The 17,699-nt window shown below is 36.3% G+C and overlaps 1 protein-coding gene across 1 annotated transcript in view; it reads left to right on the plus strand.

Moving 5' to 3' along the window:
* The window catches only part of LOC149553005 (uncharacterized), a 35,834-nt gene that overhangs the window by 5,616 nt on the left and 12,519 nt on the right, over positions 1 to 17,699 (plus strand). The gene's annotated exons all lie outside the window — the stretch shown is intronic.

Genomic DNA, 17,699 nt, shown 5'->3' on the forward strand with positions numbered 1-17,699 from the left:
ATTCATCTATTTCTTTATGACTCCCCACCTTTGTGTAGCATAACTTATGATTTGGGACTTTGATTGATGAACTATTTACATTTTTAGAGATCGTTTTGAGTGCTCTATATACTTATGAGGTGCCCTTAGTCGTCCTCAAATGTTTGGAGCCGTACAAGGCCGTTTAGTGCCACAAATTGGGCTCTGAAGCATTCTTAGGTGGTCTTTAGGCAACTTAAAATTGCAATAACATTCAAACTGTGAAACCTTTTGATCTGATTTTTTTCAGGGGTACTTGAAATCTCAATCACAACATCTCTTCCAACTTACACGATCTAACTCTTTATAATTATGGCTCTATAACAAAATAACTCATTTTCTGCTCTCGAGGTGCACTAAAACATTATCCTAGAAAAAAATAATGGAAAGATGATAGTTGTAATCTTTACTTGGCCCAAATGGGTATTCGAAAATACAAACACATTAAATATAAACTATCATTTAACATATCTTTGGGCGATGCAAGATTGCCCTTACACCATTGTATGTTCTTGCATCATTTACCAGGTTTGATTTACAAAAATAAAATAAAAAAATAATATATTGTTTGATTTAGTTAAAAGCTAATCAGTGTTAACCTACTACTTAGCCTCCTCTAGAAGTGATGTAATTTGAACTTGTAAAGAGGTAAGCATAAAAACATGGTACTAAGTCAATATGTCAAAGAAAGTATCAATGTTTGTCACTTTCACATCTAAAACAAGTCTAAAACAAACATGGAACAAATTGTTTTTTGCCACCATTCAAAATAAAAATATAGTAATTATGTATATATTAAAATTTATTTCAACTTGCATTGTATTTGAAACTATAGAACATAAATTTATATGCAAGTCATCTAAGCTAGACAAGATTCTACCAATAGAATTAAAGGTCCAATAAAATAAGAATCAAAGTAAACATAAACAAAAAATAAAATTAGTGTGAAAAAATATATAACTACATAAAGTAACACACTACCCTTCTAACAGCTTTTGGTAGGAACAATATTGTTCTACAACCCTTATCAATTAAGATAAGTTTGTAAATTCTTTTTTTTGGTCATTTTGCATTGAGAAAATTTGAGGCATGACAAAGCTAAATAATTTGTAGCAATAGTGACAAACATAAGCATGAGTAAACAATACATGAATATGTGAAATGCTATAGCAGTAGCAAACAAATAAAAGTTGGACACGTAGTTGTGCAACTGAAGTGTATAGTTAGTTTGATAACAAATATAGTCGCTTTTGGTAGGAACAATGTTGTTTAGCAACCCTTGTAAATTGAGATAAGTTTGTAAAAATAATTTGTTGTCTTTTTGTATTGAGAGATTTTGGGGCATGACATATCTAAATAATTTGTGGTAATGATGACAAACATGAGTAAAAAATACATGAATATGTCAAATGCTATAGCAATAGCAAAGAAAGTAAAGGTGGATAAGTAGTCGTGCAATTGAAGTGTATAGTTAGTTTGATAACAAATTGTAAGCATCAACGTTGAATTCATATCATATTAGTTGAGATAGGAAATAGTAGCAAACCATGTTATAGAGATCCAACATTGTATTTGTTTGTTTCCCATTTGGTTTGTAGTGCCTGCCTTGTTTGCATTATGTTCTAGCGCTATTTTGACTCGAGAGATACTTCGATAAGTAATACTCATTTATCTATATGATGAGATGCTTCTATAAGTATATTATTTTTATTACCATTGTCATAGCTATTAGATGCTAGATGATGTTGCTATTCATCTTAGTCATATCTACATGATGCTTTATGATGATGAGTGGTTTATTTTGTATCTAGACTTGGATTATGGATTATATTTATATATATAATAGATGTATTTGACTCATTGATCTTGTGCCTTTATGCTATGAACATTTGTCTTTTACCTTTGATAGATATATGCTCATGTGGTTTTAACTGATTATTTAAATGCACTATTTTGAGTTCTATATCATGAGATTATATGTTGTTATACTATATCGCACCACTACAATGCATTGCTTCTCATTGGTGCTAGTATGAAGTGGGATAAGAGCCATAGTTTTTTACGAGATGTAGACAATGTTCTATTCTCCTTCAAGGTGACTGTGTTTGTATGCTCTTCAACCATTTATATATGAAGCATATGCACTTGATGTTTGCTTATTTACTAGAACTAGTACCAAGTGTTGAAGTTGATGAAAGTTCAACCCCACAACTCCTAAGAATCACCTGAATGCAAACACTTGTCATAGAAAGAGAGGAGAAAATCTATGGAGGCTTGAATTTACAGATCCACAGAAGATGAAACATTCTTGATGAGCAAAAAGAGAAATTACTATTATCAAAAGTGAATTGGTTAATAATTACACAAAGAGATTGTCCTTATAAAGGAGACCGGAACCCTAAAAAGATCTAATCTAGGTTGCATAATAATTAATAAAATAAATAATTATTATATGCTTAAAGTTTAGCTTAAGAAAACTAAAGTAAATTAGGAAATATCTAATTACTCTAACACCCCATCCCCCCTCATCCCAAACTTAGGGAGTAGCTAAAAACCTAAAAACTACTACTAAACGTAAATTTAGGTCTCGACAACAAGACTTGATGAGGTACCCAAACACAACCAAATCTCTATAAAGAGGAGAAATAGAGAAAACCACATGGGAAAAACCTTACTTCAAAAAGAGATGGAAATAAAATATTCTAGAAGATGGGAACAAAAGGATGATCACGAAGAACACCGCTGAAGCATGAAGCTGCAAACATGCCAAACTGTTGATCTAAATAAACTTCATTGTATAAAATATGACCAAGTAGAGAAGACTAAGTTTGAAGAGCTGATCAATCGAAGAGGAAAGGTATTTTCATGGCCTCCAAAAATAGGAATGAAAGAATGTCTATATGGTAAATGATCCATCTCATCGAAATGCAAATGTATCCAGCCACTGCAATCACCTAGTACATAGGATCAAATACTGAATACATAGATCACTCCAGTGAACCAAGAAAACAATAGAATCGACATAACCCCTCTATAATGTTGAGAGGTAAGACATGAACATTGAAGCTGAATGCAATGTCTCTTGCAGAAAGAATAACTAAGAACATCGAGAGTACAAAAACTTGTAATGGCACGTGTCATCGACACATCATGAGGTTAATGCCGTAGAAGGAACACTCACTTGACAAAGGAAAATAACAAATATGGCCAACATGAAAACCCCGCAAAGCACTTTATAATGCAGTGCAAGTACAACAAAACACAAAGATGTGCAAGATCCCAAAATGCAATTGAGTGACACTTTATCTCAGTGTGTTTGCAAAAATATTACAAAAAGATGTCAACAAAGATCAAAAGAGACATAAGGCTAATACAATAGATAGTACAACCCATGAAAAATATCTAAAACAACAAAATCAATCTCTAGACCTAAAATAACCAAGATATCCATCAGAATGCAAAAAAAACAAAAACTTGAATGGAATGTGCTTGGAGCAAAATTTGGAAAATAGAAAGTCTCAAGATGTCTCCCAGAGTGCAAAATAGAACCTTTGACTTTAATTGTGTAAACTAGAAACTAAACAACATCAAAAGTTCAAATAAATTGCACCATCATGACAGGCTCGGAATTAGCTTTCCAAAAATATTTCGTTTGCGAAAAACAGAGCCTGGATGAGCAAGTTACGACCAAAAAACCATAGGTAGGTCAAAAAAGCATTGGAAAAGCAAAAAAATTATTGCATCGAGATCTGTGCTAGAATACACTAGAATGCATGCCCAACAGTACTTGAAAATACATTGAGATTTGTGGCAAAATTTTAAACTACCGAACCAAATTGCCTCAATTTGCATGCAAAATCTTGATTTTTACACCCAAAAAATTTTGAGATGTATGCCAAAATCTCAATTTATGCACCAAAAATCTTAATTTTCACAAAAAGCTTGATTTGTGTGCCAAAAAATCTTGATTTCAAGCTAAAAAATATCCATGTGTGCTAAAAAATCTCATTTTTTGAGTTGAAAAATGTTGATTTGTGCATTGAATAATATCGATTTGCATGCCAAAAATTAGAAAATCACCACCCTCTAGAAACGTGCTTAATCTAGAAGCAATATTATTTTGCCTCAGATTTCAATTGTGTCCAAATCGGACAAATTCGATATGGAAATATGAGTTTTTGGATGCTCCGAGCTCAACGGTGATGTCCATTTGGGCTCAAAGTGACCCAAAAATTAGTAACCCTCAGATCCAATACAAAATAACTTTGAAAAATGAAACCATCTGAAAGAAAAACACAACTCTGAAAGCCAAGCCAGACCTTTCATAAACATAACATGGGCATGAAAATCTAGAGCTCTAATACCATGTTGAAGTTGATAAAAGTTCAATCCTACAACTCCCAAGAATCACCAGAATGCAAACACCTGTCATAGAAAGAGAGCCGAAAATTTGTGGAGGCTTGAATTCACAGATCCACATAAGAGGAAACATTCTTGATGAGAAAAAAGGGAAATTGCTATTATTAAAAGTGAATTGGTTAATAATCACAAAGAGATCGTCCTTATAAAGTTGATCGAAACCCTAAAAAGGTCTAATCTAGGTTGCATAATAATAATTAAGAAAAGAATTAATTATTACATACTTAAAGTTTAGCTTAAGCAAACTAGAGTTAATTAGAAAATATCTAATTACTTTAATAACACCAAGTACATTCATCTTGAATACTTGATCTGAGTGTGTGCCTATATCCGTGATAGTGACACCATGACATAGTAATTGTCACCTTTAATGTTGAGCCAATGTCATCCCTGCATTGTTGTGTTATCATTAACCTTTTGGTAAATATTGGCAAATTCAAATTCATAATACATTATGTAACTAGATCAATGTGAATCTCTAAGAATTTAGGGCTCCATAGTTGTCACATAAAATATTAAATTAAATATTGAATTAATTATATGTTGGAGATTTCAATGATATAATTTATTTACCAAATAATTTTTTGTAGTTGGATTCCAAATGCCTAGAATCATTTTATTTAATTTGGGACTTTGTAGGCGAGAATGTGAATCAAGAGTTTAGAACCTAAGTTCATCCCAAAAGCCTCAAACCTCAAGGGGATGTGATTAAGTAGACATATCCTTTCCAACATATCTCAAGGATGTTAAATCTTAGTAGGTCAATACAATCCAAATGATTATGGAGCACAAACTCAAACTAAGATTTAACGATTATGAAGATGGGTAAAAGAATGCACTAAGTACTCGCAATCCAAGTAAATCACATCTAGATATATGAAATGAAGCTGCATAGTATAGGTCAAGTTACTGAATTGACAAAAGCAAGTAAATTAGTACTTATCTTGGAAAGGGAGCCAATTGATTGAATCCGAATTTTTTCTTTTTCTGCTACTCATCAATGATCAAGGCTAGATCTGGGCATGAAACATTATAATATTCAAAACCAAGAAATATTTTGTCCTTCTAGCAAAGTTGACTTTTCTAAGTAGAGGCGACTTTTCTATCTGTAGAGAAGAATTGTGTCCTTGATTGATTGTGTTTGAATTTGTACATAATTTCACAATTTTGAAGTTCCATAAAAATGTTATCTAGAATTGTAGTTTATTCTACCTTTCAAAATTTTCTTATATCTGAACAAGGGGTTTTTGGATGGCTATGTAGGGGTTCTCCTTAGTCAACCCCCCATTTTGGTGGTTCCACCTCTGTGGATAACTATGGAACCTATTGTACGGTGTGTGATGCTCATGTATGAGCTTTGAATATGCAATGCAAAGATCTAAATCCCTAGATCAAAACCTAGCACGAATTTTGATTTTGAATGATAATGAAGGAACAACGAATGGATTTGACTACAACCTACAAAACATACCAATCTCCTAAGGCTAAAGTACTCTAATCCATACTCATAATCGGTGTTTGCTACTCCATGATTCAATCTTGACTGCTTGAGTAATAAAATGTGATGGAGAGATGAAAAACTCTCTTTCTTCAAAGGATGTTTCCAAGCCTCCTCGCTTTCACCTTGCAAATGTACTAAAATAATTTGGGATGTCCACAATGGCTTGTCCACATAAAGTATGTGCGTGCTTACTTGATCCTTCTTGATCGCTTGGGTGTGCTCACCTAATAATCGCATGTGTATGTATGTGCCAAATGAAAAAATCAAGGGTGCTTATAAAGCATTATGAATTTCCTCCCGTCAACTGAACAAGTAAGAAAAAGCCTCAGATCAACCGTTGATGCTAGTCCCAAAAGGGAGGACCCAAAATGGGACCTAAGAAGGGATGCACTACATCCCTGGTTGGTCCATCAAGGACACACTGCATCCTTGACTAGGTAGGAAAACACTTTGTCCCTACCAATCAGGTGTAGAAGCCCCCAAGACTATCTCAGGATCCAAGAACAAGATACAAAACTTGAAAAATCCTATTTCAGTGTAGAAAAATAGTTAAGATGATTAGAAGGAGAGAAAGGGGGTGATTGGTGCAAGGAGAAGAATGAATAGGTAAGGCCAAGGGAAAACCTAACTGTCCAAACACCTTGTTTAGTAAACAAAATGGAAGAAAACACACAAAGAACAACACCACACAGATAGAGAACAAACACTTTTATTGATTCATCAAGTTTTCAACATACATGCCCAGCTGTAAGACCTTCTGGGTTATGGCCAGATACAAAAATACAACTTCAAGATCTACAGTACAACTTCAAATTTGCAACATCTGCTCTGAACTCTCTAAGTCCCTCAACCTCCTAAGTTCTTCCCTAGACTAAACCAAATGCCCCTACTTATACTTGCAAAACAACTTACAAAAGATTCTAGAACATTACATAAAGAAAGGTCGACCTCAAAACGGTCAACACTCATCCCTAGGAAAGATCCTATTATTAAATTCATGATCTAAATTAAATACATGAGCTGGCTCAAACTAAGAACCAAAACATAGACAACTCGGTCAAAGAAGGACCGAAGCATCAACAAACAACAGGTTCACTTGGCGCATGAAGAAACACTCAAACAACTCTAGACAACTCAATTAACCTTGAAGAAACTCGATCAACATTGATCAGCTCAGTTGGCGCTAAACCACTCGGTCAACACTACACTTGGCAAAGACTGCAACTCGGCAAGCTCAGAAAGAACTCGGTTAGAACTGCAACTTGACAAGCACATATGAACTCGATTAACACTAGAGAGCTCGGTCAACATAGCTGGAACTTGGTTAAACTACCAAAATTAACAAAAGTGCAAAATTGCAAGGCAACCCAAGATACTCCTGCATCAATGATGGAGGGTGCTCCCCTTAACACCACAACAAACAACAAAAATAAAGAACATTACAGATAGAGAGAACAAAATATGGGCTTCTTATTATCACCACAAATGCGGAATTATAGAACAACAATATGCATACCCACATGGGTGCCTTCCTTACAAAAATCTGCAAGACAAAGATGTGACTATTTCCTAGAATTGTCCTAGATAACCTTTAAGCCTTCCTTATATAGGCACTTTTAACCACTCGGGAAGGTTCTAGACACTAAGCCCTAACCCTTGAGACCGACCAACCTCATACTATATTATTCCATTACACATTATTACATATGATTGATTCAAGCCAATTTACAAATTACATTTTTCGATGGCTTCACTTCTAGAGACCACAACTAGCAAACTATTGACCAGATGGGCTATTATAACCCCATTCCAAAATCCTTTGCCAGTAATCTATAGGGGTCTATCACATAAGCATCCATTAGGAAGGGTTTTCACCTCATTTCAGAGCCATTTGGGCCTTCATCACTAGACCTAAAGTTTGGGTAACAAAAAATTCATACCAAAAATTTGCAATAATCATGCCAAATCAAATGATATGACAATAAAACTCACTCAACAGGCTGATATGTCAAAGATGAATCTCCATATATGAGATTAGAAAAATCTAAGCACATAATACCAACTAATTAAAATTAGCAAGCTCCTACAAACAAAATTTTTGTACAAGAATAACCCTTATTAAAGACACAAATACTGGAAAGCTGAAAATAGAAATATTTTTGGGTGATGCAAGATTGCCCTTACACCCAGGATGCTCCTGCATCAGACATTGGAGATAATTTAAGTGACCATGTCGTGTCTCAGGTAGTTAGAGGAAAACCAAGATGGTCAACCTCCTTCCATGCTAGCTATGATGAGTCCTCCATTGACCTCCCTTTCCATTTGACCAGATATTTCTCATATGCTCTGTTCCTCATGCTTCTTCCCACAGGACTGTTCAATATCTCCTCAATCTCATGTGTAGCTGAAGTAGATGCCATAATACTCCTCTGTGCTTTTGCAACTTCATCTCCATGACCTCCCTCATAATATTCTGACAAATCTGAAATGTTAAACATTGGTGAAATATCCAATTCAACAGACAATTCTACCTCATAAGCATTTCTAGAGTCATGCCTTTTCACTATCTTGCATGATCCAAACTTGTTCATTTTTATCTTACTATATGTACCCATTAAAAATCACTCCTCCCAAATGAACCATGACTTCATCACCAATCTGAAATTCCTTGTACGTCCTTTTTACATCTGCTTTATCTTTATACTGTGTATTCATCTCTATAATTTGCTTCCTCACCTCCTCATGGATGCTCTTCAAATGTTCAACAAAGTCTTCTAGATCTTGCTGTTGGTATGCTTAGGCTACTATCCTGCCGAGTTCAGTTGGGATTGACATTGACCGTCTCCCTCCCTACTAGTTCTCTTTGGACACTCCTGCTCATCTACTCCCCTCTCGGTAGGAGTTGAATGGGCATGTCAGACTTGACATCTATAGACAATATTTTATACGAACTTGGGTTGATCCTCGAGGGAGATTACGTTCGAGGATGGCTTTTTGCGCCGAGCACTTCTTAGATATTCGGGATGGGATTATTGTATGCCCTGAGCACTTACATAAATACTAGACACATGCCCTACGTATCTCCCTTGGCTCCTTCAAGTGGGCTCGCACAGACTTCGAATCTAGGTCGATCACCATATTGCTAGAGAGGATTGAGTGTGTAGATTTTGTACCTTAGCAGAGGCAGAATCTAAGATCCATTTCCTTTTTAGATGCCCCATATACTACGAGATTAAAGGGAGATTTTATTGTCTGTTTAGAGATTGCAGATCTCTCTTAGATTTTTTTAGGTACACAGATCAACGTTGCATTGCGCTCTATCTCTGTGAGTCCTTACAGCTTTGTGACCATACTTTACAACTATCATCTCCCAAGAGTCAAACCTAGGCATAGCTTATTATAAACTTCTTCTTGCCCTTAGCTCCAGCTCAAGGTGTGAAGCGACCATATAGTTTCCCTAACATGGGCCATTCTAGATCTGTCAGACCTCGTAGGGGACCTCTTCACCAGTGACACTCCTCTCATAGTACTCAACATCATCACAAGGCCTCTGGTAGCCGCCCAAATCAATTGTTGTTAGAATTTTTCCTTATGAGGATGGATACCTAATCTTTTCTGTGATGTCTCCTACTTTCTTCTTCATTTACTGTACTTGTTTTTTGCGGATACCATTTGGTGCTTCGTTTGTTTGTTATCTTCTTGGTGTATGTTTCCAATCCCATAGACCCACATTGTGGTCTTTTGTTGGGCATTAATAAAATTATCTTATCTTATCTTATCTACTTTAACACTACTTATTTCTCCTTTATCTAACTACCTCAATTCATAAGCATTTCTATGATTACTCCCATATACAATCTGGAATGACAATTTACCAATACTCTTCTTGATAGAATTATTATATGCAAATTCTTCCTATGGTTAAATCAGATATGTACCTTTTGGTTTATCTCCAACCAGGCATCTCATAAAATTCTCAAAACTCTGGTTCACAACTTCAGTTTGTCCATTAGTCTGTGGATGATGGGATGAACTGAACTTCAATTTCTTCTTCAATTTCTTCCACAATGTACGCCAGAAATACACAACAAACTTGGTATCTCTTTCAGAAACTATACTCTTTGGCACACCATGTAGTCTCACCACTTCTCTAAAAAATGACTTTGCCACATAAATAGAATCACTCTTCTTGTAGCTGAAATGAGTTATTTTGGAAAATTTGTCAACCACCACAAATAAGGAATCATGCCCTCCCTGTGTCCTTGGTAAACCGAGAACAAAATCCATGCTAACATCTTCCCATGGCTTCTCAAGTATATGTAATGGCTAATACAACCCTGTATTCTCCTTTACTTCTTTTTCCATTTGACATATTCTACAACACTTTCCAAACTTCTTCACATCTTGCTGCAACTGTGACCAAGAGTAATTCTCAGCAACCAAAGCAATGGTTTTATCTCTACCAAAGTGTCCAACCTATCCTCCACTATGCTTCTCCTTGATGAGATTCTCTCTCATGGAACTTCTGCAAATGCACAACTAACTTCCCTTGAACAACATGCCATCTTGGATTACATAATCCAACCACTTTGTCCTATCAAGTGTAATAGGTTCTATGAAAGCCTTCAAAGCCTCACCAAAATTAGGATCCTTTGGATACAAATTCTTGAGTTTCATGAACTCAACCACCTCAAATGCATTTATGTTAGCAAAACTTGTCTTCTAACAAGAGAATTTGCAACTCTGTTAAACTTTCCACTCCTATTTTCAAAACAAATGTATAATCTGCAAAAACTCAACCTATTTCAAATGGCTTTGATTCAATTTTTCTTGACTATTTAAATATTGCAAAGCATGATGATCAATAGACAAAATAAACTCCTTAGGTAGAAGATATTGTCTCCACTTACTCAATGCTTGAACTATATCATAAAATTCCTGACCATAAACAAAATACTTTCTTTTGGCATGATTCAATTTCTCACCAAAATAAGCAATAGGTCTACCTTCTTGGCTCAAAATAGCTCCTATTGCAGTACCACTAGCATCACAGTCTGCTTGAAACACCTTGTTAAAATATGGAAGTTCTAAAATAGGCTACTTTGTAACTATTTCAACAAATTAAAACTCTTATCCGCACCTACAATCCACTTAAATTCTTTCCTATCTCCTCTCATTGTTTCAGTCAAAGCTCCACAAATATTGCTAAAACCTCTTGTAAATTTTCTATAAAAACTAGCTAGTCCATGAAAAGATCTTACCTCTATTGCACTCCTTGGAGTAGGCCATTCGAGGATAGCCTTCACTTTCTTAGAGTCCATTTCATACCTTCTACTGATACTACAAATCTCAAGTACACCAACTCCTTTTTCACAAAACTGTACTTGTTTAAATTTATTAGCAAATTTTCCTCCCTTAACATATCAAACACCTTATGAATGTGCATCAAATGATCCTCCAATGTCTTACTGAAGAACAAAATATCATCTAGGTAAACAATGACAAACTTACCTAGAAACTCCTTCAATACCTCATTCATGAGCCTCATGAAAGTACTTGGTGCATTGGTTAGCCCAAAAAGCATGAGTAACCACTCGTACAATCCTGCTCTTGTCTTGAAAACATTCTTCCACTCATCTTCTTCTCTAAATCAAATCTAATGGTACCCACTCTTCAGATCTATCTTTGTGAAATACACAGCTTTACTCAAATAGTTCATCATATCATCCATCTGCAGTAGTGAAAATCTATACTTGATTGTGATCTTGTTGATAGCTCGAGAATTTGTACACATACTCCATTATCAAATTTTCTTAGGTGCCAATACTATTGGTACACCACATAGACTCAGACTCTCTTGAATAAACCCCTTCTGCAACAACTAATGCACTTGTTTATTCAACTCTTTGCTTTATGCTAGTGTCATTTTGTGCACCTCTTATTTAGAAATTTGGCTCCTAGAATCAAGTCTATCTTGTGAGTGATCTTTTGCACTGGGGTGTTGCCAAGTTTTAGTCCTACCCTTGTAAAATTTCAAGTCATTGGTTTGAACATGAGTTTGTGTCCAAGTATGTTTTCTAAGTATCCTTTAGGTTACTTACTACTTATCCTTCCCAAATGCTTTACTTTCCTTTATTTTCTAGGTATCCTTGCATTGTCTTTACTTTTTTTTTTATTGCGGGTTTTTCTATTTTTCCAATGCTTTTAGGGTCTTCGTGATCTAAGTGTTGTTGGGATTTGTTTGGGCATCTTCCTAATGAGAAGTAAGTTTCTCCACATTTCATTTTCTGCTATCTTTCCCTAGCATTCCATGTCCCACTGATTCCAAGCTTTCGAGCTTATTTTCTCTTGGAGTGAACTATATTGAGTGTGTATCCAAAGGATGAAGTTGTGGAAATGATTAACAAGTTGTGAATATGATTATGTCATGTTGGAAAGGCCTATGAAGCTGTGGATCAAAGACAGAATGAATCCCACTCAAATTTCTAAAGGTAAAACAAAGTGCTATGAGGGAACACATGTCTATGGGTTTTCTACTCGTACTCATGGAAACATAGTTGTTTTGTTATGCTTTCGAGCTATAATAACTTGAGCCAAATCCCCTTCTCAATGATCAAATAACAGGAACATGATGTTGAATGAATCATTATGGTCTCATAATCAGTAAGGGATGCTTGAAATCTAACCTTGTAGCCATCAAATTGTGATCAAAAGGTTAAGTGTTGTTGATTCACTTATTTCCAAGAAATGTTGGTCAACAAAGGATTTTCCACCTCCAGGCAACGCACAAGGCCACTTCTCCGAAGGCTTTGAAAATAGAAAGTCAAGTTACTCTAAAATGTGAATATCCTTCGGACTTGCCCAAAAGGTACTTCCAAAAAAGTTAGTGATGAAAATGTGACCCCGACATAGGAAAAACAAGTGTTATATGCCTAGTGCATAAAGTTCAAGAATGAAATGCGCAAGCCATATGAGGATCACTCCTCATATTGCGATCCCGAATAGAAGGAAAATGAGTTTGCAGAAAAGTTAAGTTTCTCTCTCTCTCTCTCCCACATATTTTAATATTATCAAGTATATCTACATTCCAAATTTTGAAATGAAGTAAGGCACTTCCCATAAAGATAAAGCATTTGTGTTGTTAAGTCATTCTTATTCATATCACTTTAAGTAAAGTAATAAAGTTTGGAATTTAATATTTTACATGAAAATGAATGAAAAGTTTAAATAGTTGTTGATCATGGAATTAAATGCAAATTTCGCTGATATAATCATTGGCTAAACTTAATTTTGTTCATGTGACGCCAACATTCTAATTCCTATACCTATTTCATTAGAATTTCCTGCAATTGGTTTCTTCAAGTATCTTAAAATAACTATTTATCGAGAATTGTATCTGGTGCAATCATAGAGAGTGGCAATCAGAGCTACTGGTTACGATAAGTTAATAGGCTTGGAGAGTGAATGAAAAGAGATAACTGATACATCTTTCAAATTCTATGATTTGGGTGATCTTCAGAGAAGACTCAATTCTCATCCTATTCACCCAATCACTCAAAAGCTTAAAGAGAGTGAACTAGTTGAGGCCGCTAGTTTTCCAATGGTAGTTCATGCACTTGAGCTTGTGAGGGAATGCATCGAGAGATATGACCTGAAAATAAAGCAGATTTTGTTTCCTGACCATAACAAGGCAATAATGTAGTCCACGTTTGACATTCCCGTGAAAGAGCAGTATTGTGATGTTGATTTTAACTCTTTCGCATCTATGTTCAATGAGAAGAAGACCCTCAGGAGGGAAGACATGCAGAGGACATGGTTCTAGATTGCTCACTCAAAGAAGAGAAAAATGTTGAAGACCCTTTTCAACACAAATTTGAAAAGAGAAATAGTGGATATCCTTGCACTCGTCCTTAGACTGAAAGGAAAAGAGGAGATTGTGGAGTTCATCAAGCACCATTTCTTCCTAGTGCAAGCTATATGTGCTGAGAATATGTAGATCAACTGGGCACAAATAATCTGCAATGAGCTCGCCTCGTGGTTGAATTTGGCAAAAGGATTCAAGCAATGTACATGTCCTCTTACCTACTATATGCCTTGGCAACTCACCACTTGTGGCCTGACCTCCCTAGCATCTAGAACTATGATGAGCACACCAAAGTATATGAGTTCTACCCACATATGTGGTTGTAAAGAAGTTTTGAGGAGTATTTGGCTGTAAATGATGCCTTCACAATGAGGCTATGCTAGGAATTGTAAGGATGCCCTAAAAAGAGAATCTCACCAGAGGAAATTTCAGCCATTAGCCAATTTGGATGCTCATTCATCCAATTTTTGAGTTTATCTTATTTGCAAATAGGAGCTTACAAAGACTTTCCCAAAAGGCTTCCAAGGTATCCAAAAGACAAGGTGGTTCTAGTCGAATTGTGTCAACAGATCCTTGTAGTGAATACCTTGTGTTCTAATGTAGAGAAGATAGCTAGGATTTCCTTCCCTAAAGTGGTTGGACTGTATTCATGTGCTTCCATATTAGATGCTTGTAATTTGGTGAAGAGCATTGAAAGAAAAATCAAACTGGTAGACTATGAGGTACTTAGGCCTTAGTATGATCCAGTTAACTTTATAAGGGATCACATGAAGTTTAGATATGCCTACAGGCATGTCCCAGATATTGAAGACTTCTGGTTCAGGTGTCTCAATGAGTACCAAACTCAAGAGAAGTTTTGGTCGCGACTAACAATTAATGAGATTAAATTGTATAACGATTATGTTGATGTTTCTGACCTTGCAGATGATGGAGCCTACATGCATCGCACATCCTACGAGAAGATCAAAGGCACCCCAATTTTTTCTACCCCACCTATAGGTCCAGTCATAGACACTATGGGGGTTCTTATGTAGGGGATAATCAAAAGAATATATAAATGGGTGGAGTGGACCTGAGTGAGGAAGAAAAGGATTGGGATCATTGGTTCTATGGGTGAAGTGTCAATTGGAGCCACCCAATCAACCGTAGCAACAACCACCACAACTACTACATCAACATCTGTGGGACCATTATAGTTCATTGATCAAGGTGGAGACCAGCCTCCAGAGAAGAATGTGCCAATCACTCCTACCTGCAGAGTTGGCTCTCTTCTAAAGATAAAGTTGGGGAAAAGGAGGATGACAAGGATAAAGTGAAAGAACAAGAAAAATTAGTGGCCAAGCCATCTTCCCTTGTCCAAGTCATCAATTTGGATGGTGACACCAACCCCATGGATGGCTAGGAACAAGATGTATCTTACCAAGGGGATACCTTAGCCCTTTTGGTAACTAAGGTCGTTGCCTTCCTGATTGCTTCTCAAAGGAAGAAAACTCCCTTAATTCTAAGGAAGCTATTTGATCCCATTGCCTTACATTCATCTATCAATGTGCTCTCTACAGAGTCATAGCTTGAAGAGACCATTGATAGGAAGAAGAGAAGATATGAGGAAGCAGCTCCATCGAAGGACTTGATCACACAAGTCACCTTGTCTCAGCCACCCAAGAAGACAAAAAAGTAGAAGACAATTGCTGCACTAGGTACTAATTCAAAAACTAGCCATATGCTAGTTAAAATCACTGAGCCACAAAGGGAAGGAAGATTTACAAGCTTTCCAAAGATGACTTGATCACTCAAGTCACCTTGTCTCAGCAACCCAAGAAGACAAAAAAGTAGAAGACAATTGCTGCACTAGGTACTGATTCGACAACTAGCCATATGCTAGTTGAAACCACTGAGCCACAAAAAGAAGGAAGATTTACGAGATTTCCAAAGATGACTTCTAGATTAGAATGGTGGATCTTGGCATCCTAGTTCATGACTCCATGGTGAATGCAAAAGTCCACCAATGATAAAATTGAAGATAAGCCAGAAGAGCTTAGAGCAGAAAAGGAAATCTTAAAGGTCTTGAAAAGAGAATTGGTGGAGTATATAAGGTCTGCACTTGGGAGCATTTTATTGAGTCAATTTGACCTGAATGTAGAGGAGAACAAAATCTACTCCTAAAGATGAAACAAGAAAGGAAATTCAGGCAGGTTGGCTGAGCATGGGTAGATCAGATGAAGGCTCAAGGTACCCTATTAGTTGAAAACTTGGGAAGCATAGTGTTAGATGCTCACAAACTCAAGGAGGCAACCTCAAATCATTAGACAACCATACGAAAGAAAGCAGACAAGTTGACAAAGTAGTTAGCCCTTTTGCAAGAGGTAATCAAGATAAAAACAAATGTTGCCATTACTCATGGGATGCTCAAGTCGGGCAAGGAGTCATTGTTTCATTGAAACAATCCTTGGAGTTTGTTATAGAAAGCTCTATGAGGTTTGCAAATGAACTCAAGGATGTAGATGACCTGGTGTAGAAGGTCATTGAGGAGTTATTTCAATACTTGAAGTTATTGCACACAGAGTTCTTTGTACCTGCTAATGGAAAGCTCGTAGATGTTGAGAGGATGAAATCAAAGTTCTTTCCATTTGTTGATGAAGTTGTTGACCCACTCAACTTCCAAGTGTCCAAGATCTAGGAACTCTCAACAATAGATGCTATCATAAGGAGAGAATCAGAGAAATTCCAGTCAAGGGTCACTAGAATAGATGAATTGACTGAGATGCATGACTACTGGACGGTTCGAGCTGACAACATCATCATTCCAAATGTCGAAGAACTGGACAAAGTAACTGATGCCATGAAAGTCTATAGAGCCAAATTAGTTTTTGATTAAGGAAAACAGGTTTTGAAGGGAGCCTAAAACCTTTTTACAAATTGAAAAATATTTCAATGTATCCCAACCTAAACATTACAATAGCCCATAGGTGGAATAGGTCACCAAAGAACCAGGTGACCATTGTGGCAACACAGATAACACAATATACCTCAACTATAAAATAGGTTTTGACTGGGTACCTAGAACCCCATGGTTAAAAAATAAATAGACAGTAAGTTCCTAACCATGTTAAACTACAAAGTATAGTAGGCCAGAAAAACCAAGAGACCCAAAATGAGATAAGGACTCAAGATTTCCCTTTCGGTCCCTTCTTTTGACAACACAATGCCATATCAAAAGCTGGATTGGTGGACTTGACCTTTTTCCTTTTATAGTTGTCCAACCATCCTCCACCATACCAGTAGCCTTCTGCCATGCAAAGTCATCAACACCATAGCTAATCGCCAAAACCCTCGCGGCTAGGGGAGAAATCTGGGCCACACCAGAAGAAGGTACAATAGCAACATCTAGAAACAAAGCCACAAGAAGGGCTATAGTTGAAACACCAATGACAAAATCCAAAGGAGGGAGAACAGAAGAGGTCACCACCATTGGGGCAACATTCGTACCATCAACATCCATCGAATCCACCACCAAAGTGTCCTAAGACAAGCCACTATCCCCAACAAAGGGGGCTTTCTAAACTAGTTACTCCTAAGAAGATATGATGTTCTGATGCTCTTCCATTAATCTGTCATTCTTCCCCTTCTCTTTCTTTTTGTAGCTATTCATGACATTTTGTTAGTCTTTGTAACAAACAATTATCTAAACTTGTCCTATTTTTAGTTTACTTTGTTCAGAGAGGCTCTATGAAGCAATCATCTAGTGCAACTGACCATTTTGAGAAGGCCTATAAATATAACCTTTTGAGAAGTTAATAAGATCGACAAAATTACTTTTGGGTGAACCCTTGTAGTTGGGACTACTGCATGTGACTCTAAGTCCATTTCTAGTTTTGTTGTTCATTTAGTTTCAATATA

The sequence above is a fragment of the Cupressus sempervirens genome, chromosome 6 (genome assembly GCF_028749045.1).
Source record: "Cupressus sempervirens isolate cs-2001-9-10 chromosome 6, ASM2874904v1, whole genome shotgun sequence".
Taxonomy (NCBI): domain Eukaryota; kingdom Viridiplantae; phylum Streptophyta; class Pinopsida; order Cupressales; family Cupressaceae; genus Cupressus; species Cupressus sempervirens.